This window comes from Hippopotamus amphibius, chromosome 11, assembly GCF_030028045.1.
Source record: "Hippopotamus amphibius kiboko isolate mHipAmp2 chromosome 11, mHipAmp2.hap2, whole genome shotgun sequence".
In the NCBI taxonomy this organism is placed as follows: domain Eukaryota; kingdom Metazoa; phylum Chordata; class Mammalia; order Artiodactyla; family Hippopotamidae; genus Hippopotamus; species Hippopotamus amphibius.
The window spans coordinates 89,619,577-89,638,688 of NC_080196.1; the positions used below are offsets into that span (position 1 = coordinate 89,619,577).

At 50.1% G+C, this 19,112-nt stretch overlaps 1 protein-coding gene across 4 annotated transcripts in view; it reads right to left on the reverse strand.

Annotated features, from left to right (window-relative positions):
* The window catches only part of ZBTB7C (zinc finger and BTB domain containing 7C), a 353,420-nt gene extending 334,905 nt beyond the window's left edge, over positions 1 to 18,515 (reverse strand). For all 4 annotated transcript variants that reach the window (XM_057698336.1, XM_057698331.1, XM_057698337.1 and 1 more), the window contains exon 1: positions 17,836 to 18,515. The gene's annotated coding sequence lies outside the window, so the exon portion shown is untranslated. The remainder of the gene's footprint in view (positions 1 to 17,835) is intronic.
* Positions 18,516 to 19,112: the final 597 nt, after the last annotated feature.

Below are 19,112 nucleotides of genomic sequence, written 5' to 3' on the forward strand. Positions count from 1 at the left end.
TATCACTCGCCTGCTTAAAACCTTCTAACAGCTTCATAGAGTAAGTTCCAAGCCCACCCCAGGGCCTGTCCTTTCTGAGCCTCCAATTCTCAAGAGATAGAACGAGACCTGCACTCCACCTTCTCCAAGGCATGGAGGCCCTCACAGGCCATCGCTCTGCATCCGTACTGTGCTCCCCACGCCAGCAAAACAGAGGCAGTGAGAGGAAGTAAGAGAGGCAACCCAACTGAGAGCTGGCAGCCCTTGGGCTCCTTCTCCTCTGCCCGGAGCCCCTTGCAGTTGACAAAGGACCCTCTCTCTGGTCCTTGCACTCACCTTCATGTGACACAGGGTCAGCACGTGAGGACACAGAGCCTGGGCAAGAAAGCCACTGAGCTGGGCTGCAGCAGGCGGGGGCTCCAGCCTTCTTTCTGCTAATAACTTGTTATGTGACTTAAAATCTCCAAGCTTCCATTTCCTCATGTATGAAATGAAGGCAGTGGACTGGATCCCCCAAATCCCTTCCAACCCTGAGCTAGACTCTGCCCACATGGTGTCTCTCAGCCTCCTTTATTCTCAAGAAGTAGATAGTTTTCACCCTGGTTCGACTCAACAAGAAAAAAGAGGCTCAGAAATCTTAAGTAACACACTCAACTTCCCATGACTGGTAGTGGCAGAGCCAGGAGTTAAAGCCCATCAATCTGATTCTCAACATCTCTTTTATGCACTTTCTGAATGAAATTCATTGGACTTGGGGGTTGTTTTTGAAGCATCTGTAATAAAATTTTATTAGAATTGCATGGAGGGACTTCCCTGGTGGTCCAGCGGTTAAGACTCTATACTCCCAGTGCAGGGGGCATGGGTTTGATCTTTGGTACAGGAACTAAGATCCCGCATGCCACAATGCATAGCCAAAAAAAAAAAAAATGTATGGAAATATTTTAGGCTTAACATGTTATAAGGCAAAGTATAATGTCCAATTCATTGGATTTGTGATATGCAATTCAGTCAACTATATAGTCCATAGGATAATAAAATTCTTTATTAAATTAACCAGACAGGACAACAAATTATGACATTCACCAAACAATGCAGAATCAGTACTCTGACCCTCAGCTGTTATCAATCGATCACAGCTTCACATAACCCTCACTCCTTCTACAGCTGTGGTTCTCAAACTGGAGAGTTCATCAAAACCTCCGGGGAGGCTGGTTAAACTACAGATCACTGGGCTCATGCATAGAATTTCTGATTCAGGTGGTCTTAGTGAGATGGGGACTGAAAATTTGCATTTCTCACAGGCTCTCAGGAGATGCTGATATTGCTGGCCTGGGGACCCCCACTAGAGAATCTGCTCTAGGACACTCCTGTCTTCTTGGCTCACCTAGTTGCTACAGGCTCAAGCATTGAACTGTCCAGCTGTCGCTGCCACTGTTAAACGATCACAACTTTGCTCCTCTATTCGGGTTTGCTGTCTACCTACTTCTCCCCCTCTGGTTCTCAGCACAAGGGAAAGCTTGGCTTTCTGCCCCATTAGTTGGCTTTCGGCTCCATACCAGCTGGCAAAGGCTGAAAGGGAAAGCCTTCTAAGTGAGCATCCCAGCAGGGCAAATTCCCTGTGATGGTGCCTTGAATCAGAAGGAAGGACTGTTCGCCTTTCAAAGCATAAGATCTTCCCTTTCCACCACACATTGGGTATCTAATAACTACTTGCATCTACATACAATTGGTTTCTTCACTGACTTTTTCTTCACAGCTTTGAATTCTTCAAGATGAAATGCTCTTTTTTACACCCAAAACATCGTTTTCTCAGAACTTTCTTTTAAAACACACACACACACACACACACACAACCCCCCCCAACAAAATGCAATCAGGATTTAAAACAGTGTTTTCCACACAGAAGTTCAAGTCCAAGCTATGGCTAGTTCTCTGTTTGGCCTAATTTCTTGCTTGGACTTAGGTATAATCGAAGGACAGCTGCTTCTGGAATAAAGGTCTGAGGGAGTGGGTTTTCCACTTGACCTCTGCTCCTTTCAGGGCTGCTAGATGATGAGAAGGGCTGAAAAGTCAGACTGGGACAGCACAGAATCCTTACTGAGATGCTTTAAAGCAGCAAAAGACAGCTGTGAAGTGGGGCTAGGAAGCTGGGACACAAGACGCCTGTAAGGAGATAAATGGGCCTTTGGTGACTTCTGCATTGCCCTCCTGCCCACATTCCTGTGCCCACGTTAGGCCATTTCGACAGGGCAGTGCAGTGAGAGGCCATGCCACTGTCCTGGACAGTCAGGAGACCAGGATCTGGCCCTAGGTCTACCGCTGACCAGTGAGTGTCCCTGGACCACTTACTTGAGCCCCAGGGACAATATTGGATTGTGTGTATATAGGGGAACTGGCCTGGGTGACCTCCGAAATCCGCTGCAGCACAGTCTGTGAGTGAGAGCAGGAAATGATTTTAGCCAAATGTGCTAACAAATATGTTTTTGATGTAACAATACCTTGGCATGTGTGAACTGTTAATGACCAGGAAGGAACAGTTGTCCAAGAGTTGAAGAGCCTCACCTGCCAGGTTGGAACCAAGGGGAATCAGGAGGGGTCCTGCCCAGAGTGTGTCCCCCTGCCCTGCAGGCCCCTTCCTGGCCACGTGGCTCCTTCTGCAGGGAAGGTAAAGGGAGGGTACGAAAGTGCCTGGGCTGCACAGGACAAAAGATTCCTTCCCTTTTCCTCCCCATTCCGCAGTCTCTGCCCCACTGACAACCCCCTTTCCCTGACATACAGTATATATTTATATATATATGTGTTTATGTCATTAAACATTAATCATTGAACTGTAAATCTAAAACAAAGTGAATTCTATGGCACATAAATCATACCTCAATAAAGCTGTTAAAAATGCTTTAAAAAGAGAATTTTTTTTAATGTAAAGTTTTCATCTGATTCTTCTGCAATTAACTCTGAATCAAAACTAAAGGAAGTTTTGATCAGGACACCTTGGAGATGGACACGTGCATGCACACACACACACACAGAGGAATAAAGCAAATGTTCCTAAGTAAAAATAAGCCACGAGAGGCAGAACCCAAGAGGCAGCGAGATGATCATAAGCACCCTGAGGTCAGCAACCTGAGCACCCGAGTCACAGACGGCTGCCACTTCAGCAGCTGGAAAATGATGTCCCCTTGCCTCAAGGAGCCAGAATCCTCCCAGATATTCCAAAGGACATACAGTTCCCAATCTTCAGGGCAGCATTTACTTTCTGACTGAACATCAAAGGAGCAAAGCAGACCAGACAGTGAAGGAAGCCACTGGACTCCCTTCCCAACCCTGGCTGGTTCCACGGCCCAGGTCAGCCCCGTGACGGTGAATTTCTGCAGCAATTCCATTACAACCACTGCATGGGAAGACTCCTATGGCTCAGCTATTTAATTCTCCCTACACTGAAATGAGATAGAATAGACTTCAACTTGGCATCCTTTTTTTCCAGAACTTCAAAAAGAAAACCTCCACGTGACTGTTTTTAAAATTCAGGTGTCTTATACCTGCAAGACCTTAAAAACATCTAAGTTTCTCTTCTTCCTGCTGTTCTATTTTGTTTGGTCAAATCAAGGCTGCCAATGGCAGGTTCTCTAATGACTGATTAGAGGGTGGGGTGTGGGTGGCTGGATTTTCTGGTGATATCCACTTGAAAGGGCAATTTGTGAAGAGCTCTTTGCCGTGTCAGGGAGCACAGCTAAGCCAGAAGCACGGCAGAGGACTAAAGCTGCAGGGCGGGGCGAGGGGTGGGAAGCGAGAGACCCAAACTAGGGGAAGATCAGATGCAGTGGGTTCATTTATTTTGACAAATCTTTTCTTTTCAATCATCTGTAATAAGACCACAGTACCCTGTCCCAAGTGTACGATATATTTTGGAAAGGTAATGAAGTCTAGGGAACAGGCAGCATAACTTAGCTCCCAGCTATTAAATCCTTTCTTAGAAGTAAAGTCAGAGGGGTGTGTGTGTGTGTGTGTGTGTGAAAGAGAGAAAATTACAAGGCTGGTACATTAACAGGGGCAAAAATTAGCCCGGTTCTACTGCTACATTGAGATTTACAGCATCAGAGTACAGTGACTACATTTTTCTGTAGAGATCTTTACAGCTATTTGAAATTATGAACCCATAATATGCAAATGCACAGGGCTAAGAAATACACATTCTTGGCAGAGACTGAAGATGTTATAATGTGTGCTGTAAACGGTGACGCGTATGTGTATAAAATCAGTGTGCACATACTAACTGGTCGATTATCCCCTCTAAAACCATACATAAATTCTCCTGGCAGGAACTGGAATTTTGCATACATCCCAAGAATGAACAGACTCTTAATGTGCTGTGTGCGTATGAAGGATGGAGAATGAAAAAACAACAGAGTGGGTCACCAGGCTAGGAGGGCTTTCTGACTCTCGAGCGTGACCACAAAGGGACTGGGGGCTATGGTTTCCTTTTGAACATGATAATTATAATATTAGTAGTAATCAATAATATTTATTGAGTTCTGGGCTCTGTGACAGCCACTATGCTGGGCACTTTACATCTATGATCCCATTTAAAAGGGAAAGGAGAGAGGGAGAGGAAGGGAGGGAGGAGAGGGGAAAGACAGACAGACAGACAGAGATAGAGAGAGAAAGAGAGAAAGAGTATGTTCTATTGAAATGCTTTACCACTGTGGCAAATGGCTACTTTCCTGGGGAATGTAACAGTTTACAGTGGTGAAAATGTTAGTTTGTCCATGAGGCAGGCAGGACGGGGAACCAGGTCACTCCTGTACCCAGGGGCTGGGTAGAGTCCTGGTACAAAGATGTGGCGAGATCCACGCAATAGCCCTTCCTGAGCAAAGAGCAGAAAACTAGGGAACTGCAGTCCAGAATCTGAGAAGAGGTAACAAATTCCCAAAATAGAATGTTGCTGAGTCAGGTCTGTACAAATGCAGGGTCTTGAAAATTGCAAGGAAGGAACAGAAAAGCCTCTAGTTAAACAATGGCTTCTAATGACTTCTGCAAATAGGTGCTGCTCAGCGAGGTGGCTCAATCTGGTGCATCGGAATCTGTCATGAGGAATTTCTGGCAAAGCAATGGAGATAAAACATAGCGTGATTTAGTTTTCCATAATGTAAGCAGAAATATTAGTTTATCAAATAATTCACTTTTACAAGCTTTCCCTCCAGCCCCACTCTCCTCGAAAAGCATCTGAGGCAAACATCCCAGCTCCCGGTAGACAAAGGCAAGTATGCACTCATCAGCTTTCCCATGGCTGACAAGGAGAGTGACTGGGACCTTGCCCTCTCCTCTGCTTTCTCATCGGTACAACCCAGCTTCTGAGCATGATTCCCAAGTTCTCAGAAACTAGCTGAAATCTGAGTTAGGAGATGATTTGCACAAGCACATCAGTGCTAAACCAGAAATAGAAACATTTTCCTACCCTTGGGGAGCTTTCTACATTCTGTAAGAGACAAGGCAAGAAGCCTCCTAAGATGGCCATAACCTCTTCAGGTGAGATTCAGATCTACTAAGACTTCATTAATTCCCAATGCTAAAGGCAACCAGAAACACAACAGGGGGGCTTTTTTTGTTTAAGTGGTTTGTATTTATTTGTAAGTTAGTTACCAGGACAGAGAAACCCCGAGATTACAAAGATGGCTAGAAATCCACTGGAGGACACTTACACAAACTGGGGCCTTGGAATGGGGTCCTTGAATCTCTCCAGCACATCTCACAACCTAACCATTACCCAGATTTACTAGCCCTCACATCCTTTCCTCTGCTCCTGTCCATTCACCACCCTTCACAACACATACCACTTGGGCCACAGCACACAGAGAGAGTGTAATGAAAGAGAAATTCTCATCCTTGACCATGAGCCACAAGGTCATTAGCAAGTCATGTGGCTCTCATAGAGGCTGAAATATAGTGCCATCCACCTACAAGATTAGAAAACATACACAAATGCACACCTCTGGGATGTCTTAACACCTGAGTCCAGGGTCCTGATATTCCTTTGCGCTGGTAGTTGCATTTTTTACAACAGTGCCTTAAGTGGCTCCAAGAACATTTCCCACAGTGTCATAAGTGATACTGATCAAAGGATAAAAATTATCCCAGTTTGGTTCTGGACTGAAATACATTGTTTTAATCCTTGGTGTCAAGTGGATTATCTCTTCCTAAATTCTTATAGCTTAATGTGAAAATCGACATTATTGCATCCCCTGAAGCAAGAATTGAGCTAAACCAGGTAAAAACCCGGAGTGAATTGGACAGAGGGGTAAACAGCCTGGGAATTAAGATTTACTGCAATTAATCCTCCAGGTCGGACCCCCTTAACCAAATGTACCTCCTCCTGCTTCCTACATGTGCTTTTCTGCTAAAAGGCGACTTCTTGGCGAAGCATGACACGGGGCACACGGGTCCCACCACCATTCCTTTGCACAGACTGTTCTTCTCCCTGAATAATCTCCAGGAACTTCAGTGTCAAGTTAGGTGCAGTGGACAGAACATGGGCTCTGAAACCTGAGCTGTGGTAAATGGGAATAACAACGTCTAACTGAAAGTTGCCAGGACTTCCCTGGTGATGGCGCAGTGGTTAAGAATCCGCCTGCCAACGCAGGGGACCCAGGTTCGATCCCTGCTACAGGAAGATTCCCACATGCCATGGAGCAACTAAGCCTACATGCCACAACTACTGAGCCCGCGTGCCACAACTACTGAAGCCCATGCTCCGCAGCAAGAGAAGCCACTGCAATGAAAAGCCTGCGCACCGCAATGAAGAGCAGCCCCCACTTGCCACAACTGGAGAAAGCCCGCGCGCAGCAACAAAGACCCAACGCAGCCAAATAAATAAATAAATAAATTTATTTTAAAAAAAAGAAAGAAAGTTGCTGCAGGATTAAGTGGGCGCGTCACACCTGCTAGCAGTTGCTAAATTGATGTCAGTGCTCATCCTCCTACCACGCTCCCTTTCTGAGGTCCGTCTCAAGTCTCACACCCTGTCAACTCTGGGCATACAACCTCTCTTTTCCTTAAAGTCTTACAGCTCTTACAAGATATACTGCAACATTTAGCTCTTCAGCATTAGGCTTGTGTATATTTTATATACATCATCATTTTCCCAGCCTGGTTTTCAGATCCTTGAGGCCAAGACCATGTCTTGGGCTTCTTCTGATGCTTTGCAGAACTTAGCTCAAGCTGAAGACACAGGGGGAGCTCCAATGCACTTTGTGTTCTGGGTGGGATCCCAGCTTCCCTCCCCCGCCCCCCACACACAAAAATCCTTTGTGACGGGCAGTTTCCAGGGCCAGTCTGGAATTCTTCACCAACTTTAGTTGGTTGCCTTCAACCCCAATGATAAAGGCCTACACTCAGGCTGTGGGCTGCTTCTGGAAAGTACTCTGAGCCCCCAAGAGGACAGGCTGAAAAGACTGGGGCCAGCGTTTCTGAAAGGAGATGCCCCCCCATCCGTGAGGGGAATGCAGAGCTCCATGTGCACAGGGACAGCCCAGGGGCTCCAGTTCAAGTGGGCCAAGGGTGCCTCCTTCAACGCCATGGGTTGATTTCTCCCCACTGACCCCAATCCCCTCTGTCCACGGGGCTGCCCTGCCATCACTGCCCATTTGCTGAGAAGGGAGTGGCCTGAGGGAGAGCCTTGCTCTCCAGACTCAAGACAGCTCTGTCTTCCTGGGATAAAGAGAGGTTTCAAAGCCCCTCAAGGTCAGAAGGAGCACAGCAAGGACACAGAGTCTACCTGGCTGAGCCGGGGCCCCAGACCCAGCCCTGTGGAGGACTCCGAGGATGGACAGTGACCAAGAGAGGCAGATGAGAGGGACCAAGGACACGGTGCCACAAGCTGTGGGTGGGAAACCTCACTGCTCACATACAGCCAGTCAGCCCAGAGCCCCTCCCTGAAACCCTGCACCCCACCCGCAGTCAAAGGCCCCAACAGCCCCTCTGTGGCTTTTATTTCCCTACATCAAGGCTACCCTCAGTGCTGCCTTAACTGGTCTCTTCCTCCATCAGTCCCCCCCCCCTCCGCCCCCGGCCTCCAGGCCCAGAATGGGAGTGCTGTCCTGCCAGCCTCCTTCTTCTTTGCATCCCCACCCCTACTCATTGCCTGGCCCAGTGCCCGGGGCACAGCACACAGTAGGAACTCAAGAAACACTGGCTTAATAATGTTGACCACGATATTTGTTTTCCAGGAACCTAAATGAAAGAATTGTTTATTCTGCTCTTAATCCTTAAACAATTAAGCAATTTTATTCTTTGAAGCATCTCGTGAACAATAAATCAGCAAGCTTCAAATGCTATCAATTTGTATTCAGAAAACTCAAGGTTTGCTTTCATAAAAAAAAAAAAAGAAGAAGAAAAAAGAAAACTAATTGGGTAAAAACCAAGAGTATCAGATGTGCAAGACTGGAAACAACCAAAATATTCATCTATAAGGGCCTGGTTAAATAAGCCGAGGTATAGCTAGCTATACAATGGAATTTACACAGTCAAAACAAATAAGCAAAAAAGAACAAAGAAGTTTTTATAGTCAAGATTTACTGCTTAGTGAAAAATGTAAAGTGAAATAATTATGGTATGCTTCCATCTGGGCAAAAAAAATTTAAAAATACACACGCACATGTATTTACACACACACGCACACATATATATATATTTTACAGTATGTGCATTCAATGTCTTTAAACTGAAGACACCAGTAGCAGTGGTTGCCTAGGGATATGGGAACTAAGAGATGGGGTGAGAGAAAGACAGTTCACGTTGAATATCCTTTTGTACCTTTTGAATTTTAAACCATGTAAGTATTGACCTATTCAAAAAAATTAAATTAGAAATTCAAAGCAAACAATGCGTGGAAAAGTAATAAAAAATCTACTTTAGGAAAACATAAAAGAGAAATCCTCATTTAAAAATGGTTCAAGGCAGCCTGGTTGAGTCATCTGTTAACTGCGGAGAAGACAAAAAACAAGGAGGCACCCTTATGCGGCTGAAAGGACTCGTGGCAGCCGCTGGCACTGGCCCGGGCTCCGCCCTGCCTTCCTGGGGGACTTCAGAGAGTGGAGGGGCCACCCTGACCTTCAGTTTCCTCCTTGGTGAATGGAAGTGTTTGAACCAGCTCTTAGAGCCTGCAAGCCCTTTCCCGTGTGAGAACAGGGGATCCCCAGGTAGGTACAGCTAGTTACTTAGTGACAATCTAATTTAAAAAGAAGAGACACTCCTTAAAAAGGAGAGAGAGTTTCCTTCCCCCCACAGAAGTCTGTGGCAGGGAGATAAAAACCTCAAATCCCTCCTCACCACAGTGCAATGAAACCAGTGCCTCTGACTTCAGGAGCTTAAAATACATTTGCAGACACACCCTTCCCTCCAAACACACCTGCTGCTTTTTTCCTCTCTCTTCCCACATCCTCTCTGGACAGGCCAAGTGCCCATTTATGACAGAGCTGAAATATTTCCTTTTTTGTTCTAATATTTCCTGCAGGGCCCTCCCCTCTTTTATGGCCACCATTCACAGCCATCTGGCATGACCAGGAACAACAGGCAGCTTCAGGTCTTAAAGACAATGAAAACTTTTTTAAAATAATAGTTAACAGAGCCAGCCTCCTCCCCACCCCCCTCATCCCCAAAACATACTTTTAAATGAATGCAACTAAATGGCAGTGAATGGATATTGCCCATTCTTGGAGAGGCTTAGAGAAGCATGTATGTCTCTCTAAACTGTCCAGACAGAACTTTCTAATGAGATGTTTTAAAACGTGGCGCCCCGCAGTTTTCTCTGCTGCCCAAACTTTCTCTCCAAGCCCCACCTCCACCCACTTCAAACTTAGGAAGTGGCTTAATTTACTTTTCATACCTTTCTCGAAGGAATTAGAGAACACCAGAGCCAGCATGGCTCTGAGATCATACAGTCTCATTTTTGCGGTTGAGGAAGCTGAGGCCCACAGTGGGATGGCTCCCAGGAATACACAATTCGCCCTCCATGGGCCAGGATGAAGGTCAGGTCTCACAACACTTCACTTCTTCCCTAAATCGCTTGCTTTTCACACGTTCTCTCCCCTCGCCATGCAGAGCCCAGCAAGTAGCACCAGCCTCCCCTAGACTGGCCCTCCCAACCTGCACCCCAGGCTCCCCCACCCTGTCTCCAGGGGACTACAGAGCTCTTGAAATGTGACTAGTGTCACGTGTTGAAATGAAAATACTTTGGATATATTGGGTTAAACAAAAGACCTTACTAAAATTCATGTTACTCATCTATTTTTACTTTTTGAAAATGTGACCACTAGAAAATTTTACATGACCTGCATGGCTCACATTATATCTTCACTAGGCTATGCAGCTCCATGCCATAAGCCGTTTATCCATTTAGCTCTCTGGGCAAAACTGCCTTGTCCCGTGTCCCAGTCTCTGTGCAGCCACTCTCTATTTTAAAGACCAACCACATCAGGTGTTCCTGAGTAGACAGTGTGCCCCCGAAGCCTCAGGATGACTGTAAGGAGTGTGTCTCCCCTTCTGCAGGAGGTAGGGAAGGAGAGGGATCCTGTGACATTAATTCTACCTACATGTGAGCACTGGCTTCCCAACAGTCATCTGTCTTGTAGGATTTTTATCCCCTAAAGTATAGTGGTAGCTTGGGGAGGAGGAGGAGGAGGAGGAGGAAGAAAACAAAGTCTTGAATGTTCTTCAACATAAATCCTTGGTCTTCTCTCTCCTCTCCCTTCAGGTTAGAAATCGAAATCACAAAACATGTGAATAATTGTGGCTTCCACATGGGGACCCCTCATATTTGTCAGGAGCTGTGCAGAGTGCTTTGTGTATATCATCTCATCCCATTTTCTCAACCACCCTATGAAGCTGGTCATCACTGTTTTCTAGACAAGAAAACTAAAGCTTAGAGAGGTTAAATAACGTGGCCACAGGAAAGTGGCTAAGACATAGGGTTCTGGTCTGATCCGCTCCAGACCCGTGCTCCTCACCAGCCCTGAACTTGAGTCAGTGTCCTCATCTGCAGGTACCTGAAGGCAGGGTTGGAGGCCCTGTGGTCCCCGGGGACCCATCCTCCCCTAGGAATAGGTTCTGGGCTCCTGAGGAGTTGCTGGTTTCAAGGCTCTCTGTCTCTAGCCACTCCCTTGCTGGGCTACACCCCACGTCCTAGGCTGGCAAACCTGCCCCTGCACTCTTGACCTTGAGGCTCTCTTGACCTTGGGGCTATCCTGACCTTAACATTGCTCCTGCCTGGGTGCCCTCTAGTTCCTGGCTCATGGAATTAAGTGCCTCTAGCTCCTCATATCAAGACTCCACCTAAACTTTACCTCCTCCAAAAACCCATCGAAACTGTTAAATCAGAAAGCTGCTTCCCATGCTACCCTTTCCTACTCTGCTTCCCAGGAGATGATGCTCTTCCCCAGCCCTCCCCCAGGGCCCTGCACTCCCTCCCCAGGAAACTCACTCTCAAAAGAAGCCTTGACACCAAAGGGCTTAATCAGGGTCTCACCTCCCACAGGAAGTATTCTGTATCTCACCCATTCAGCAAAATATATCCTGAGCATCTACCACATGCCGGGCGGTCTTCTAGACAATGGGCAAAGCAGTGGCAGTGACAAAGTCCCTGGGCTTCTGAAGGAGCCAAGGTTTCCCCCAAACTGTGATGCCCTAAACACACTAATCCATGATACTGGTTCATATTTCTCAAGATTCTCCTGCTGTTATTTGTAGGTCAAGGAATGATTAGCTAATGGGCGCTGGGTTTTGTTTTGTGTTTTGTAATGGTAAATAAAGTATGATATGTTATTTGAAGGAATGCAACACATCATTAAAATATGTTTCTAAAGAGCACGATGGCATTGGTAAATGTGATAGAACGCTCAGTAAGGGACAGCGTGCAACACCACATACCAGTGGCTCTTAACAAGGTGATAGAGGGAGGTACTTCGTGAGAAGCACCTTTCTAACCACATCCAGTGTTGGGGGTGGGGTAGGAGCAGGGGCTGATTTCCTAATTCAAGCTGTGGATGAGAAAGCTTACTGAAATATTCTCAGCCAGTGAGGAGACTTGGAAAACACATTTGCTTCTAAATACCAGTGATGCACAGTGGGGGGGTCCCAGACTCCCAAGAAAAAGAAACTTTTCTGTTTATTAAAAGATGATATGGTTTTAAAAGCTTTAGAAAACAATGTTTAATCTTAATTATATTTATATGTGAGTAGGTCTCTGTGTGTGTGCACGTACACGTGTACACACATGTGCGTGTGTTGGTGGATACAGAAAAAAGACTGGAAGGAAATATTCCCAAATTGGGGTGTTCTAAGCAGTTTTCTGTTTTAATTTTACACCTTTGCATATTTTCCAAATTTTCTGTCATGACTCTTATTGCTTTTATAATCTGAAAATAAGCAGCAAACTGAATGCTAATAGTTTTTTCATTTCCTCATGTATCTGTTTTTACAGGCACCATTTCAGTGGGGCTTGGAAATCAGCAGGGTGTGAAACACAAGTGAAATTCCCCATTCCTGCAAGGCTGCATGTACCCCTTGGCCCTGAAGAGAAGCTCTCCCTGCATCCATGCTGGCAGCCAGCTGTCCACAGCTGTTCTGAGAAGGCTGCAAATGAATGGAGCTGGTGGAAAAACACAACATTCCTGACTCTCCAAGGATGGCATTATGCTTGGAACTCTTGCTCACCAAAGAAGTAAATAAACAGAAGAGAGAGAACAAGAGAGCGAGAGGTGGCAGCCAGGCGAGCTAGAGGAACTTCAGTGCTGGAGGTGGGTCAGATGCCCAAGCTCCCCAACTCATAACAAAACACTTGAAAGAAGACTCCTCCGCCTAAGCCAACTAGCCTTGTTGAATCAGGGCTAACACTGCCTGACCATAGCTCTCCTGGGCTGCATCTCTTGAATGCCAACTTCCCTTCCTGCCACATACTGGAGTGAGTATGAACAAGCTTTATATCCGGCTCTATGCTAAAGAGATCTGAAGACAGGGGCCCTGGCTGATTCATCTTCATACACCCTCTAGCGCTAACGGGCATATCCACTCATCAACTGTTTCCTCAGCCACTGCCACATGCCAGGCGCTGTTCTGGGGTTGGGGAAAGAATGGAGAGCAAAACAGACAAGCTCCCTGCCTTCACGGAGCTTACATTCTAGTGGGGCAGGGAGACAATAGACAGGAAGACAATCAAGCTTCTACCCCAGATAGCCTGGGGCGCTATGAAGAATGTGTTACTGGCTGTTTCAGTTGAGATCTAACAAGACGAAGCCAGCTGTGGGATGATCTTCTGGAAGGGCTTTGCAGACAAGAGCAGCCAAGGAGAAACACATGAGCTCAGCGTGTTCAAGGAGTCAGGCGGCTGGAGTGCAGAGAGTGGGGTGGGGTCAGAGAGGCAGGCAGGCAGGGGCCAGACCCTGGAGAGCCCACAAGAGGGTAGCACGCAAGCGGCCCACCTGCCTGACTATAGGAGACTCTCTGCGGCTTTGTGAGGCTGGGTTGTGCCGTGACAGTCTACAGAGAAGGACTGCATCGCCATCAGTTGAATTGAGGACACGGTTCCCATCACCCCAGAGAGCCAATCAGCTTGACTTGGGGCTCTCAAAATGCCTGTGAAATCCCATCTCTTCTCATCCACACTCTGCTTCTACATCCTTGCCCTTCCGACACCCCCTTCACAGCGCCAAGGAGCACGGCTGATGGCAACGAAGGAGCAAGCCTGACTGCCAGCCACCCATCCACCCATGGCCAGCCCTCAGCGTGTGTTCTGCAGACATTTTCCATGCCCGGGCCTTGTGCTGGGCACTGAGGGTATGAGGATGAGCAGCACAAGCCCCGCCCCCAAAAGCTGCCCCAGGCTTGTGGGGCACCACCGACAGTCAGGAGCTGCCCAGCACCCACCTCTCCAGGTAGGCCTCCTGGTAAAACCTGCTGTGAGTGCCTGCCATGGTTCTGAAGGGTGGATGGATTCACCCCAAGGGGTTAAACAGAGAGACAAGCTCAGTGCCCTGCCTGCTTCCTCTGCCTGCCCCCCATCCCCATTCCTCCCTCCCCTGACCCAGGGAGAAAATACGCCCAGTCTCGGGAATGAAGCTGTAATCTGTGGGATGGCAGGTACTATGTGTTTGAACACAAAGGAGGGTTTTGGTGTTGGTTCAAAGAGTAGGAGGCGAGAGGACCACCAGGGACTGGTCTGGGGAAGGGGTGGGGAGGCGGGAAAGAGCTCCGGCTGCACGCCTCAAACCTCCTCAACCAGCACTGCACGGAAATGCCACAGCTCACGGTCAAAGGGAGCCACGTCTAATTTGTCACTTTCAGAATCTCCTCCTGCATAAAGATCATCGTGGCTGTTATTCGGAGAAGCCAGTTACCCCCACTGAAACGGTTTCTTAAGCAGATTCTTAACCCTGTGAGGTTTCTGGGGTGTGCCTCATTCTGTGCAAACGGGGGTGGGGGGTGGGGGGGGGGTGTCAGTGCCTGAGACAAAGTGCCCACACTGACTCTAGGCGATGCTTGTATCCCAGATGCCCCAGAGCAGGTGAAGTTGCCAGAAGCCCCGCAGGGCCCCTCCACACGGGTCAGGGTTCACCCCAACACCCACCATGCAGTGGGTGGCAGGTTTTCTTCCAGGGGGCACAGCCCTGCTGGAGAGACGTCAGCGCTGAGCCTGGTTCCAGACCCTTGAGTCTCTTCCTCCCAGGAGGGGAGGAGGGGTTATAAATAGCCTGGACTCCTTCAGCCGTCCACAGGCACAGATCCCACACCCCCGCCCCAGCCTCAGCCAGCTGGTCCCTCCTCGCCCAAGTTCCCACAGGCTGCTGGAAGAGGGAGGGAAATGGCTCACCCACAGTGGGGGTGGGGAACAAAGCCCTTCAGGCCCCCATGGGAGTGAGTGGCCTCCTATGAATTGTAACTGTAACCACGCCACACCTCTATACCCCTTTGTATTGCACTGCTGGAGAGGGGTGAGGGGCTCGCAATTTCATTAGGGGGACTCCTTCACCCTGGTCAGCCCAGAAACCCCAAGCGGCATGCTCAGAGCATGTTAATGCAGCGAATGGAGTTACAGGAATAACACTCTCCCCTCTCTCTGCCTTGGTTTCCCTATCTGTTAAGAGCTGAACTATGAACTATGAGTTACCTATGAGATTAGCATGCAATGAAAGTGAAAAGACAGTGTCAAAACATAACATTGTATTATCATGAAGATACCAGGTCTCGGTTTCTTCTACAGGAGCCCCAAGCGCAGCTATGGGGACATTGATTCTTATCTGTTCATGAGAGAAGAAGAATTATGCTCAGTGACACTGCATTAGCCTTGAATTCTTGATACTGCGTGCCCTTGAAAGCATAAAACTTAAAAAATATTATCTCTTCTAAGCCATTTCTGACTCATACAGATTGACACACACCACATCCAGAATTATTCTGATTTAATATGGTTCTGCTGGACTGTACTTTTAGACTGAAGAATAAGCATTGCCCTAGAATATTTAGGTTTGGGGAGAAAAAAGTTCTCTTAACAATCATTCTGTCTATCACTCAAACCCCTCCTGCCCATGCATAGTGGTAAGAAACAAGTGGCTAAAATTTAAGTGGCCAACTCGCAGTTCTTTTTAATTAAGACACTTTGTTTGCTCAATAAAATAAAACGTAAAAAACATTTACTGAAAACCCACTCATTGGTGTCTAATAGCAGTGTCAAATACTCATAACAACATTTATTCCAGCACCCCCAGATAATTACTCATCTTTCTCATTTAGTATCCACAACAGCACAGCATTTGTGTCCAAGTGTAATTGATCCAGAATTGGGCTCCCTTTCAAAACTATCTGTAAAACCTAATTACTGGGAAAACAGAGTTCTGGCATCCTACGGAAAGTGGGTGCTTCACAGTGTGACAAGTTGCAAACTCATCTTGGCTAATCAAGCCACATTATGTTACAAAAAGAGTTTGAGGAATTGGGGGTGAGGAGGAAGCAGGAAAAGTTGGGATCGTGTCAGACTAGAAATCTGCAGTGACAGTTCTGATTTTTTTAAGCCAAGGGCAGAGGACAGGAAATTAGCTGGCAAGCATGCAAGTAGAAAGTACCAGATAATGAGCCCGCAATGGGCTTGGGGTGTAGGGGTGGCATTTCTGATCTCAGGCCCTGTAAGGCCTTGCTGAGGGAACTCTCTCCACCCTGGTCTGGGAGGCTGATGTCATTTCTAGTCTCTCTGGGCCTCTAACCACTGTGGCAGGTCACTCTCCTTCCTTGGGCCTGAGCCTGCTCATCTGTAAAATGAGCGCTCTTAATATTTCTAGGGTCTCTTTCAGCTCCAAAATTCTGTGACTTCCTTTAAAGCAAAGGGCATGCTTTCTGCTCAGGTACTTGCTGGGGCTGGGGGAAGAGGGAGTGGGAACAGAACCAGCGAGAATGAAGGACTGAGTGTTTCCAACTCCCATGCAGTTCTGTACCGACTTGCAACACCTGGGTATCAGACCCACTGGGGGGATAATGATTTCTTTCAGCCCAGGACGGACCTACCAGGGTGGTGCTAACCTCACTGCCCTGGATTCGTCAACCTGGCCAATGAGGAACAGGGCCAAACCACTGGACTTCTCGGAGCCTCTCTCCCAGAGCTGACCAAGGCACATCTTCCTCTTCTGAGGGTCTTCCCTTCTCACCGTCATCCCTCTTTCTGTCCCAAGGGCCCCAGAAACCCCAGCCCTAGCCTGGAGAATGGCCCAGCGAGGCTCTCTGGGCAGGCAGCACACACCACCAAGTCCTGGCTCCCCTTGGTCCTGGACCCTCCACACCTCGGCTTGGGTACCAGCCTCCGCGGCTGGATTCAAACGAAACGAGAGTTGCTGCTGCTTCGCTTTTCTTTGGTTCCTCCTGGCCCTCTTTCTAATGAAATCAGAGAAGCAGCCGTAATAACAAAGCAACACAGCGGTCGGAGACGATTCGTTTTCAAAGGAGCAGGAGATGCGCACACCAGGAGCGAAGGCGCGCCGGGTTCCTGTGCATGTCGCTACGAAGAGACTTTGTGCTGACCCTTGCGGGAGACAGGTACCGCGCTGGCCTTCGCGTAACTTTCCTGAGACACGGAGGAACCGTTGCGTGAGCCCATTTCCCGCAACTTCCGAACTGGACAGCAGCCTGGGTTTCAGGATCCTGCGAAGACACCACCTCGAGCAGGGACCGCTAAGAAGCCCTCGAGACGAATCATGAGATGCGCGGTCCCAGACTTTCCAGTCCCTTTCCTAATCTTCAAAATAAGACCTCAGTTGCCGGTGCCAAAGTCTCAGGAAACCGCCACTCTCCAAAATGTTCCCCCGCCTTCCCGGCAGAAGTGCGGTGAAACTTTTGGCAGAAACCACCTGTGGCTGCAGACAGGCCCGCCGAGCCCGGGCCCGAAGGCGCCGCCGAGCCCGGGGCCGCACGCGCCCGCAGAAGTTCCCTTCCAGCCCCGCGCGCCACTTCGCTCCGGGCCGCGGTGCCAGCCAGGAGGCGCGGCGCCCGCTCGCTGGCTCGCTCTCCGCTGGCTCTTCCCTCCTCCCTCACTCCCTCCTCCCGCCTCCTCCCGTGGCATGGCTGCCGCACGGAGCCCCTGAATAGCCACCGCAGCCCCCCGCCTCCTGCCCGCCGCGCCGGGGGCGCCCCTGCCCCCGCCGGTGCCCCAGGGCGCGCGGACCGCCGGCCGCCTAGCAACAGCCCGGGAGATCGCTCCCCGGCGCCGGCGATGCAAAGCCAGCCTCCGGGAGCCCCGCGACCCCCGACCCGCCTCGGTAGCCGAGGTGCGGTGGCGACCGCGACCCTCGCAGTCGATGCCCCAGCCCGGCACGCGAAGCCACTCACCTCTGCGCGCCACCGGACCCGCGCGCCTCCTGCACTTGGCGCCGGGCCGCGGTCCCCGCGTCCTCCTTCGCCGCCGCCGCCGCCGCGGTCCGTCCGTCCCTGAGCGCCGGAGCAGCGCGGGCCGCGCGGCTGTCAGAGTCTCGTGGCGGGGCTGCGCCGGCGGTGTGGAGCCGAGCGGCGGCGGCGGGCGCGCGGCAGCTCCTCCCTCCCCGCGCCGCGCCTCCGCCCTCCTCACGCCCCGCCTCCCGCGCCGCGGCTGTCAGCCCCGCGCCCAGCGCCCCGCGCTCCGCACCCGCGCTGCCCGCGCCAGCGGCTCGGGGTGCGCACTGGGCTAAAGGGCCCGGATGTCTGCGGTCGCCTCCCGCTCGCGCCCGCCCCCTCCCCTGCGCCCCCTCCCCGCCCTGCCGCACAAGCACTTGCTGCGTCTCAACCTCCTCCTCGGCTCCAATTAATTTCTATTTTGACAGTAACTGTGGCAGTGGGCGGCGCTGCGGGGGGCGCCCGGGACCCGCGGAGGCGGCGGGCGACAGGCGGGACGCGGCGCGGGGGCGGAGTGGGGGACCGAGCAGAGCCACCCTCCGCTCGGGGCTCCGCGTCTTTTTTCTTTCTTTCCTTTTTTCTCTTTGCCTCCTCCAGGATTTAAAGGGACAGCCCCGGCCGAGGCGAGGGGCCAGACGGCCGCCGTTTCTCCGGTCTCCAGACGCCCTCTGCGGCCCGGCCGGGCCCGCCCGCACCCGGAGCACAGGCTCCAGACCGCCGGGTATTTTTAGGTCCACACCCGGTCCAGGACAGCGGGGCGGCAGAGCCTGGCTCGGTCGCCCCGGCGCACGGCTATTTTTACAGAGTCCGATTGGGGGAGGAAATAAAACAACTCAGCAACTGCTTTTCCAACCGAAAGTAGGGAGTAAGGAGTGGGGGCGAGAAGTTTCCCGAATGCTCTCGGAATTCCAGCGAGCTCAGAAGGACACCTCTCCGACAGGAGAAACCACAGGCGTGCAGCACTCCGGGGCTGCCAAATCCCTGCAGACCTCCCCGCCCTAGAGGCCGCTTGGGAGGCGCCGGGCCCCTCACCCCTCGCCGGCGGGGGTACCCCGCTGCTGTACCGCGCGCGCCAGGGAGCGGCCCCGGGCCACCCCTCACTCCCCTGGACTGCATGGAAGGCGGCCTTCCGCAGCATCCAATCACCCAGCTACGCAGCCAAGGGGCGGGCCCTGGAAGGACCTGGCTCCACCCTATCCCTCCAAGCCCCGCCTCCGCGGGAACTGTACGCGCTGTAG